Source organism: Meles meles, chromosome 17 (assembly GCF_922984935.1).
Source record: "Meles meles chromosome 17, mMelMel3.1 paternal haplotype, whole genome shotgun sequence".
In the NCBI taxonomy this organism is placed as follows: Eukaryota; Metazoa; Chordata; class Mammalia; order Carnivora; family Mustelidae; genus Meles; species Meles meles.
Window position 1 is genome coordinate 51,132,467 of NC_060082.1, and position 8,432 is coordinate 51,140,898.

The 8,432-nt window shown below is 49.4% G+C and overlaps 1 pseudogene; it reads left to right on the forward strand.

The window, feature by feature from the left end:
- The first annotated feature begins 6,387 nt into the window (after nucleotides 1-6,387).
- Nucleotides 6,388-7,779, forward strand: LOC123928075 (annotated as a pseudogene).
- Nucleotides 7,780-8,432: the final 653 nt, after the last annotated feature.

Consider the following 8,432-nt stretch of genomic DNA (forward strand, 5'->3'; position numbering starts at 1 on the left):
GCCTGATTTTACTGTCCTCACTTTACAGCCTGGAGGAGTGGCAGACGCGTCTCCCTAACCCCCACTGAGGAAGGGACCGTTTGAGGGATGTGTGGTAGGTCAGTAGGCAGCCTCGCATCAGCCCCTGTAGGGTTACCTCAGTGGCCAAGAGCTACCTCCCCCGAGTCATGCCCTTCTCAAGGGCAACTGCGTCCTGAGGAGGGATGGGAAGGCCCCGCATCGCCGCCCACCGCAGGATCGCCGTGATGGGCAACACTCACTCCAGAGCGCCTCACCAGGTGAGCCCAGGCTCTGTCACATCTGCATCACCGTGGAAGGAGAATGCCTGAGCATGTGACACCAAGTCATCATGAGTCCATAACTGTTCACCTTGAGCTGGTCCCTGGCACACGTGCCAAGTAATAAGCTCAGGCGGAGCCAGCAATGACTGATTAAAGAATCGAAGGGGTCCATCCGGGATTGAGCAAAGCGGGAATAGAGGGCACAGACAGGCTGCGGAGCAGAGAGCTCGGACCCCCGTGGCACCTCCCACCCTTGGGTCAGTGGCCCTCCCTCAGCTCACATTTCTGGTCACGTGGGTGGTTCTCCACAACACGCCGAAGGAGGGTCAAGAAGTACAAGCTTGCTTTAAAGAGGGATTGGCAGGTGTTTGTGGGCACGTGCATGTTGGTGACTGCTGGACTACGGTCTCACGCGGGCCCCGCACTGAAGAAGAAGGGCCGAGAGAAAATTCTGCTGAGGAGCAGAACTTGGAGGTGTGTACAAGGCCATCCACACGGTCTGAGAAGAGAAGGGGTCCGAGGTTAGGATACATATGGACTCACCTACCGGGTCTAATTTTCACAGGAGTGATCTCTGATGTTTCACCCAGCCTGAGGAGCGAGGGAGATTTTATTCTCCTTCCCTTGGGGGAGGCTCCTTTTATTTTTTTTTAAGATTTTATTTATTTATTTATTTATTTATTTGAGAGAAGAGAGAGCAAGCAGAGGGAAAGGGAGAAGCAGGGTCCCCGCTGAGCAGAGAACCTGATGCAGGGCTCGATCCCAGGATGCCGGGATCATGATCTGAGCCAAAGGCAGACACTTAACCAGCTGAGCCACCCAGGCATCCTTTTATCTCAGGACTGACCTGGCTTCTCTCTGGGGTAACCTCCCTCAGCTCAGAGGGTCCCGCATTGGTTTAGGAGGTCATTGTGTCTTTTTGGGAAGTTGACAGTTCAGGATGACAGAGAGTACACGGCACGCATAGAGAACATATCAAAACTTAATAGCTTTTGAAACTTTATCCCCAGCTCTGGGTTACGGCCCCTCCTGGCACAGACTTCTGAGAAACCTGAACAAGGCCATGTGATTTTTCTGTACCGGACTTAGCTAATAATAATAATACAGATCTAAAGTAAATATACATAGGCATATGTGGAAAGTACACTGAAATTCACATTTATAGCAACATGGTCTAGTTTGGGGCAGGGGAGAGAAGGAGAGTCCTTGATTCCCTACTTAATTGGTGGCTAAGGTAAGCATTCCAGTTCATAGAATTTATTGATACTGCAGTTTATCTGCAGTCAGGTAGGGGAGAATGAAAAATTACACTGATATCTTTCAAGAAACTTAAACAACAACGGTCATTTCTTTATCATGGAAAGAAAGACCGGCCCAAAGAAACCTTGCCACTTCTGCTTCTGATTCTGTAGCTACCTCAAAATCCTCAAGGCCTCAGGGAAACCGAGTCAAAAATGGCTGAGAGGCCCAGAGGGTAATGCTCTTGTTGCCAAAAATCCTTACAAAATTAAACTGGTACATCCATAGGCAAGAATAATGATGACAATCATAGTAATCCCATTTAAAATAATCAAGTAAAACTGTTATCCGTGGTTTTAAACCTTTCCTTTTGATAAGAAATACTTGGGGAATTCTAAAAAATATGTAAACACCTGGGCTCTCTTTTCTGAGACTGAGATCAGTAGTTCTGGGGAGGGAGCTAACATCTGCCTTTTTAAAAGAGCTCCCAGGAGGTCTAATGCATAGCCTTTGGGGAACCACTGAACTAGACCTTGACTTAGTACCCGGTAATCGCTATCCCCACAGAAGAACATGCATTTGGCAGGAGGGGGCCTAAAGAGGCCTAGAGCAATGATCAAAAAGAGCTCTGCAGAAATCAGGTAAACCAAAGCCTATTTTTAGTGATAACCCATGAGTCTCTATATTCAACAAAGATCCTGTGAGCCTTTCAAAACACAATATTATATAAAAAAATCTACATTTCAGGTATTCATACCAAATGAATCATTAATAATTAGACTATAAAATGCAACGTTATTGTTTTGCAATGTTTCTGATTTGAGTTCCGTAAATGGAAGGGAGGGCAAATTCCCTCTTGGGTGTGCTAATTATTATTTTTTTAAAAAATCTCCTGTGCTGTTGCAACTGTCCCAGAGTGTTCCTAAGACAGCCCAGGCTGCCTATGGACAGAATGCAATAGTGGCATCTTAGTATGGGGAGAAGCAGTAATCCGGAAGCCAGGCGATTTGGACCTTTGCCCTGTTTCTGACACCGAGTTAGTGAGCTAGTTAACGGAGATTCTTTTGCATCTATAAAATGGAGATAATAATGATTATTTAAATAGCTGGAAAGGTGGTTGTGAGGCTAACTCAGATCAAAGCACTTTATAAAGAGTTGAGCATTTATATACAGTGTTACTATTATTCACTATGAGTTTTGTTATTCCGTTATCATCCGCTCACGCGCAACTGGACCCAGCTGAGTCTTAGTCTTGCCAATTTGGGAAATTACTCTTTTTTATTATAATCTCCATTACTAAAGTCTTTATTTTTATTTTGATTATCATCCTATCTCAGTAGCAAACACAAAAACAAAGAACCAAAAGGAGTGTCAACTAGGTGACCCCAGGAAAATGGGCCTGAAAGACAAAATTATTGTAAAGGGTCCTTCTCACCTACATTATCCAACAGTTCTTTTTTGGACTCCCTTCAAGGCCCAAGGCAAAGCCAGTGACTTTGGGACGCACGATCCCAACAGCAGAACTGTCCTCAGAGGGCTGTTGTTAGCAGCCGATGAGATAGCGAATATGACTCTGTGAATTGTGACGCGCCAGGCACGTGTGGTGACGACGTTAGTGGTTGCCATAGAGACAACAGTGTTAATGAGAGTGATACAGACCAACCGATCAGCCGTGAATACATAGGTGAGGAGTGGTTGCCATAGAGACAACAGTGTTAATGAGAGTGATACAGACCAACCGATCAGCCGTGAATACATAGGTGAGGAGTGGTTGCCATAGAGACAACAGTGTTAATGAGAGTGATACAGACCAACCGATCAGCCGTGAATACATAGGTGAGGAGTGGTTGCCATAGAGACAACAGTGTTAATGAGAGTGATACAGACCAACCGATCAGCCGTGAATACATAGGTGAGGAGTGGTTGCCATAGAGACAACAGTGTTAATGAGAGTGATACAGACCAACCGATCAGCCGTGAATACATAGGTGAGAATGTGAACCACTGGTCCCCTCTCGAGTAGGAGATGCTCTGAAGGAGACAGGGCAGTGTCTGGAAAAGGAGTGTAAGTTATGAAGTGTGAAACCAAGGACTGATTGGTGAGGGAGTCTTAGGGTTCTAGGCCTCTACCCTATCCATTTCAAATCTGGGAAACGCCAAACAACCTGTAGGTAATCGTCACTGGCTTTTCTTCCTCACATGCTCCTTTCTAGATAGTTCGCTTGAAGCTTTGTCATGCATGTCTCTTGTTCATCTCAGTCCCTTTTCCCACACAACCTCAGTGGGTTCCACTCTCTGGACCATACAATCAGTGTCAATGCTGGTCAAGAGTTGGAGTGCAGAATGGAAGGGGCATGGTGGTGAGGAAGGCCTACATACTTGCACTCAGAGATATCTCATAAATTACGTGTTCTTACAGTCCCCTGAGTGCTTACCTTCTAATGGCTCAGCTCTCTCAAGGCGGCTACATAGAGGTCTCTCCTTTGATGGGGAAGGCAGACATAGGAAAGCATTATCAAACTACCCCAGGTTCTCAGAGCACATAGCTACAATGTCATTTCGGTTCGAAGATAAAGACGTCATAGAGGAAGAGCAGTGAGGGCACACTGAAAAAATTCAATAAAAAACCAAACAACGGTGAGAGATGCATAAACCTTCCAAAGATGTTCATACCCCGCCTGCCCCAGACTGAAGAAGAAGAGTATCATTATCCTGTCACAATATTCGTTCCCCATCTTTTGGGTCTTTTATTCTGGCATTTGAAAACTTCTTCCTCTACCGAGAGCCATCGGCCCATTCCTAATTGATACATCTTGGATCAAAACAACCGTGCAGAGGACAAATCCTCAGTTCTTCTGGATTGGGGTGGGAGGTCAGAGGTCAAAGACCATCGATCCCTCTCCCCAGCCATGGGCTGTCTCACTGGGTTAGCACAGAGCAGCGAATGGCCATGAAGTCCTGTCCGCTGAGACATATCAGCCTTGTGGCCCTTGGCTAGGGACATAACTGTGCCGGGCCTGCTGGTGACAACCCCTCTCTGTTAAGGACGTGTGATGGTTGTATGGATGCTTACAACTTGCAGTGGGGAATAGCACCCCATCTACCTTCAACACAGTCCTTGAAACTTAGTCCTCTAAGGACAGGCTTTATCAAAGCATTTTTTGTTTTTTAATCTCCAGAAATTTTCCCCAACCCTATTGAGTTTAGTCTCTCTGGCTCCATCTTGCCCTGTGAGTTCTAGCACTTAGAGTCCGGGACTTCTTTTAGAGCAAACTTTCTCATGAGAGTTTTGGGGTGAAAGAGTAGACATTCTTCATATTGATTCTTTTTATAGGAAGATTAGGCAAGAGTCCAAGAATGTAAATAGAGAAGCCCAAGAGAATGTTTTGTGTGTGAGCAGATCCCAGAGTGTTCCCGGCTGCACTGGGTGGGGGATGGAACTCAACCAGAAACCCAGTGAAGGCTTATTTTCTTCATATCTCCCCTGGCTCACTGCAGAATGAAACGATGGCTCCAAAGAGTCTCTCCCACAGGGTCCGGAAGGCCTCTGGCAGCAGACTTCTCTGGCTCTGTGGCTCCAGGCCTTCCTAGGAGGCCATGATGGGGAGAGGCACCAGAAATAAGTCAAAGACAAGCTTTCCTTTCCTTACCGGCACTTGTGAAGGCAAACTGAGAAGTGAGGTGAGGGGAAAGTGTGCATGGGTGGGGTCAGGAAAGTTGAGGGAAAAAGAGAGAATGTAAAAGGTATGTAGAGGTCTTGGGGCCCATTCGCAAGAATGCTGCCAGGTGCAGAGAGGGTGTCTGCATGACCCTGCAATGGGCTGAGGTGACCCATTTGTTTATTCTACATCAGAATTTCTAAATCCACACAGTAAGCTTCTATAAGAGAGAACTAGACTTTTGTTGTGCATATTTTTAAAGATATTTTATTTATTTACTTGAGTGAGAGAGTGAGAAGCACAAGCAGGGGGAGGGGCAGAGAGGGAGGAGAAGCAGACTCCCCGCTAAGCAGGGAGAGCCTGATGAGGGGCTCCATCCCAGGACCCTGGGATCATGACTTGAGCTGAAGGCGAACACTTAACTGACTGAGCCACCCAGGCACCTCTGTGTGTGTATTTTTTAATGTATGTGTGTTTTTAAGTTAAAAGTGTGCATGTATATTTTTTTAAATTAAGTTTTAAATTAGCCAGCAAAGTAATATGCGCCTTTGCCAGGTCAGAAGATACCTCCTGAGTGCCCTAGGGGACTAAATTTAGCAGGCGTTAGCAACACTGTAATAAAGGTGAATAACTGAAAATGAGTGCTATGACCTATGGAGAGTTGGGTTCTCTTGTGAGCTTCTGGAACATTCCACAATAAAAGATCACCTGGGCCCTAGCTTCCTAAAAGCCAGTAGATAAAGGAGTTGGGCTGTTTCCCTTTGGATAAACTCAGGGGTGACCAGATTTCATGAAGAAATATAAAACAAAATATAAAAAACTTTGCCTTCCATTTGCTTAGGACAAATTAAAGGTACATGAGCTGAAACAGCAGCAGAGAGAATTTCTGTTAAAAACAACAACAGCAACAACACCAAAAACACAACTCACTGATGCAAAAAAAAAAAAAAAAAAAAAAAAAAATTGTGTCCTCTTGCCCTGGTAGCTGGATCTAGCCTCTGTGGGTCAACTAGTGTTGAACAGGAAAATCGTCTGACCAGAAAGGCATGGTAGGTAGTTAGGTAGTTAGGTAAATAGTTAGGTAAATAGGCTGAATGGTAGTTAGGTAAATAGACCGAATGCCATGAGATCCAGCTAATGTTCTGCTTCCACGAAGCTACCCTTCATACTGGTCTGAGCATAGTGTTCTGGACACATCAAGCAGGGGCATGTTTTCCGAGCAGGCTGTCCAGAGGCCCACACTCTCCTCTCCCCACCATCGGCCAACAACGCCATCTTTGCCCCCGTGCCTGTGTTGACTTACACCAAGTCCTCCCAGCCCTTCCTGCGTGGGATCACTGCTTTAGCCGGTAGTATGCCCCCATGGATGCCACTCGGTTCCTCCAAATGAGGCCCCTCCTGGTGAGCTGGGCCCAACAGCACTGGGCTGGTGGAGTCCAAGTAAAGAAGCCGTGTGAGCTGCAGCCTGGGGAGAAGTGTTGTGTGGTGGGGACCGTCTTCAAGGCCGTGCCGCTCCAGGCACCCATCCTCTGGGAGATCAGCCATCCAGCCCCCTCGGAGCAAATATAGCCGCCCAGAGGATGAGCTGGTCTTGGAAGATGCATTGCAGTGCATCAGACTGGAAGCCACCTTGACGGGCGCAGGCTGGTCCCAGGGACGGTCCTGGCCGTGCTCGGTTCTGTGAGAGACAGGGGGACATTTCTGGTGGAAGATCTCTTGCTTTGCAGAGCTCGCTCCTCAGAAGACTGCATCCCATCCTAACACAGGTTTGTGCTGCTGGTGTCGGGCTCGGGCCAGAGGGGACATGGAGGCGAGAGCGTGGTGACGGGGCAGCTGGGGGATGAGGGCAACAGTGCAGTGCTGCCCTCATGTCCTGGGTCATCCTTGTTGGGACCCTCCTGAGCCACAACCCCCCAGAGCAGAGATTCCACTAATAAGGCCATGTACTTAACCAAACAAACACAGGCAGCCAGCGTGGAGGCGGTCAAAATGCTGGATGAGATCCTCCTGCAGCTGAGCACCCTGGTACCCACGGACCTGATGCCGGGCAAATCTGACCCAACCAACTGCACGCTCCCCCAGCAACCCCTGCACACCCAGCATGTTCCCACTGGCCACTCCCTACTCCGCCCTCCAGCTGGTCCCCAATCGTTACCAAGCTGCCATCGATGGAGTCAGATTCCTAGCGACTTCAGGACAGAACGGGAGTGATATTTTCCAGCGCCACAGCACGGAGGATCCCTGGGAGATCCTGGAGTGGACCCTGTCTAGGGAGTCACATCAGTCCCACAGCTGCTGACACAAGGTTGTTACCCCTTCTACAAAACCGACCCTTTCATCTTTCTGGAGTGCCCTCATGCCTACTTTCGTGGGAACAACCCCCCCCCCCCACCGCCCGCCCACTTCCCTGGACCTCTTTGGCTGTAAAAATCTTTGGAGGCCCAGGGGACTAGAGGGTGCTGTTGGTGGCGGACCCAGACTTCAGCCCCGCGCAGACCGCCTGCCTCATAATTCTACAAAGCCTGACCTGCCAGCCCGTCAGCTTCTCAGGCTTCACGGCAGAGAAGAAGGACCTGGGGGGCCTGGCTTTGGGCCCCTGACTCACAGAGACCCAGGCCATCTGTTCCCTGCAATGTTGGCTCTGCAGCAGCATTTGCTTTACAATAAAAAAAAAGGGGGTGGGTGGGTGGGTAGGAGGCAGGCTTGGCGCCAGTCCGGGTGGCAGCTGAGGCGGAGGCCTAGGAGGAGGCAGAAGGCCAACAGCCAGGTCAGACAGCCCAGGGACCCACGCCCCAGTGGAATGCAAATGCCGCAGGGCGCCCCGCACGCGCCCCGCAGGAGCTGCTGGCCAGGGACTCGGTGCAGGGGAGGTCATCCCGGAGAAGAAGGGCCTCTTCCTGAAGGAGGTGGAATATGAAGCTTCCAGGCAGCCCTTCAAGGCCTCCGGGTACAGACCTCAGGAGGACTTCGCGGTTTTCCGAGACGCTGCTGCAGAGGCTCCCCTACCGCGGGGTGCCGGCCCTGGAGGCCAGCGCCGGGCCCTGAGGTGCTTCACTGCGGGTGGCCTGGCCCCCCTGTTCTCCGAGGCTGTGGCCCTCAGGCTGTTCCCGTCCTTCCGTGGCCCTGCTGTGCAGAGCAAGTTAAAAGAATCAGCTCAGTGTGCTGGGGACGAACTCAGGAACTCTTTAAGGCGGCTCCCCGGGCCGCGGGCTGCCTCCCAGCCCACGTCGGGACGCCGTCTGCGGTGCGCCCA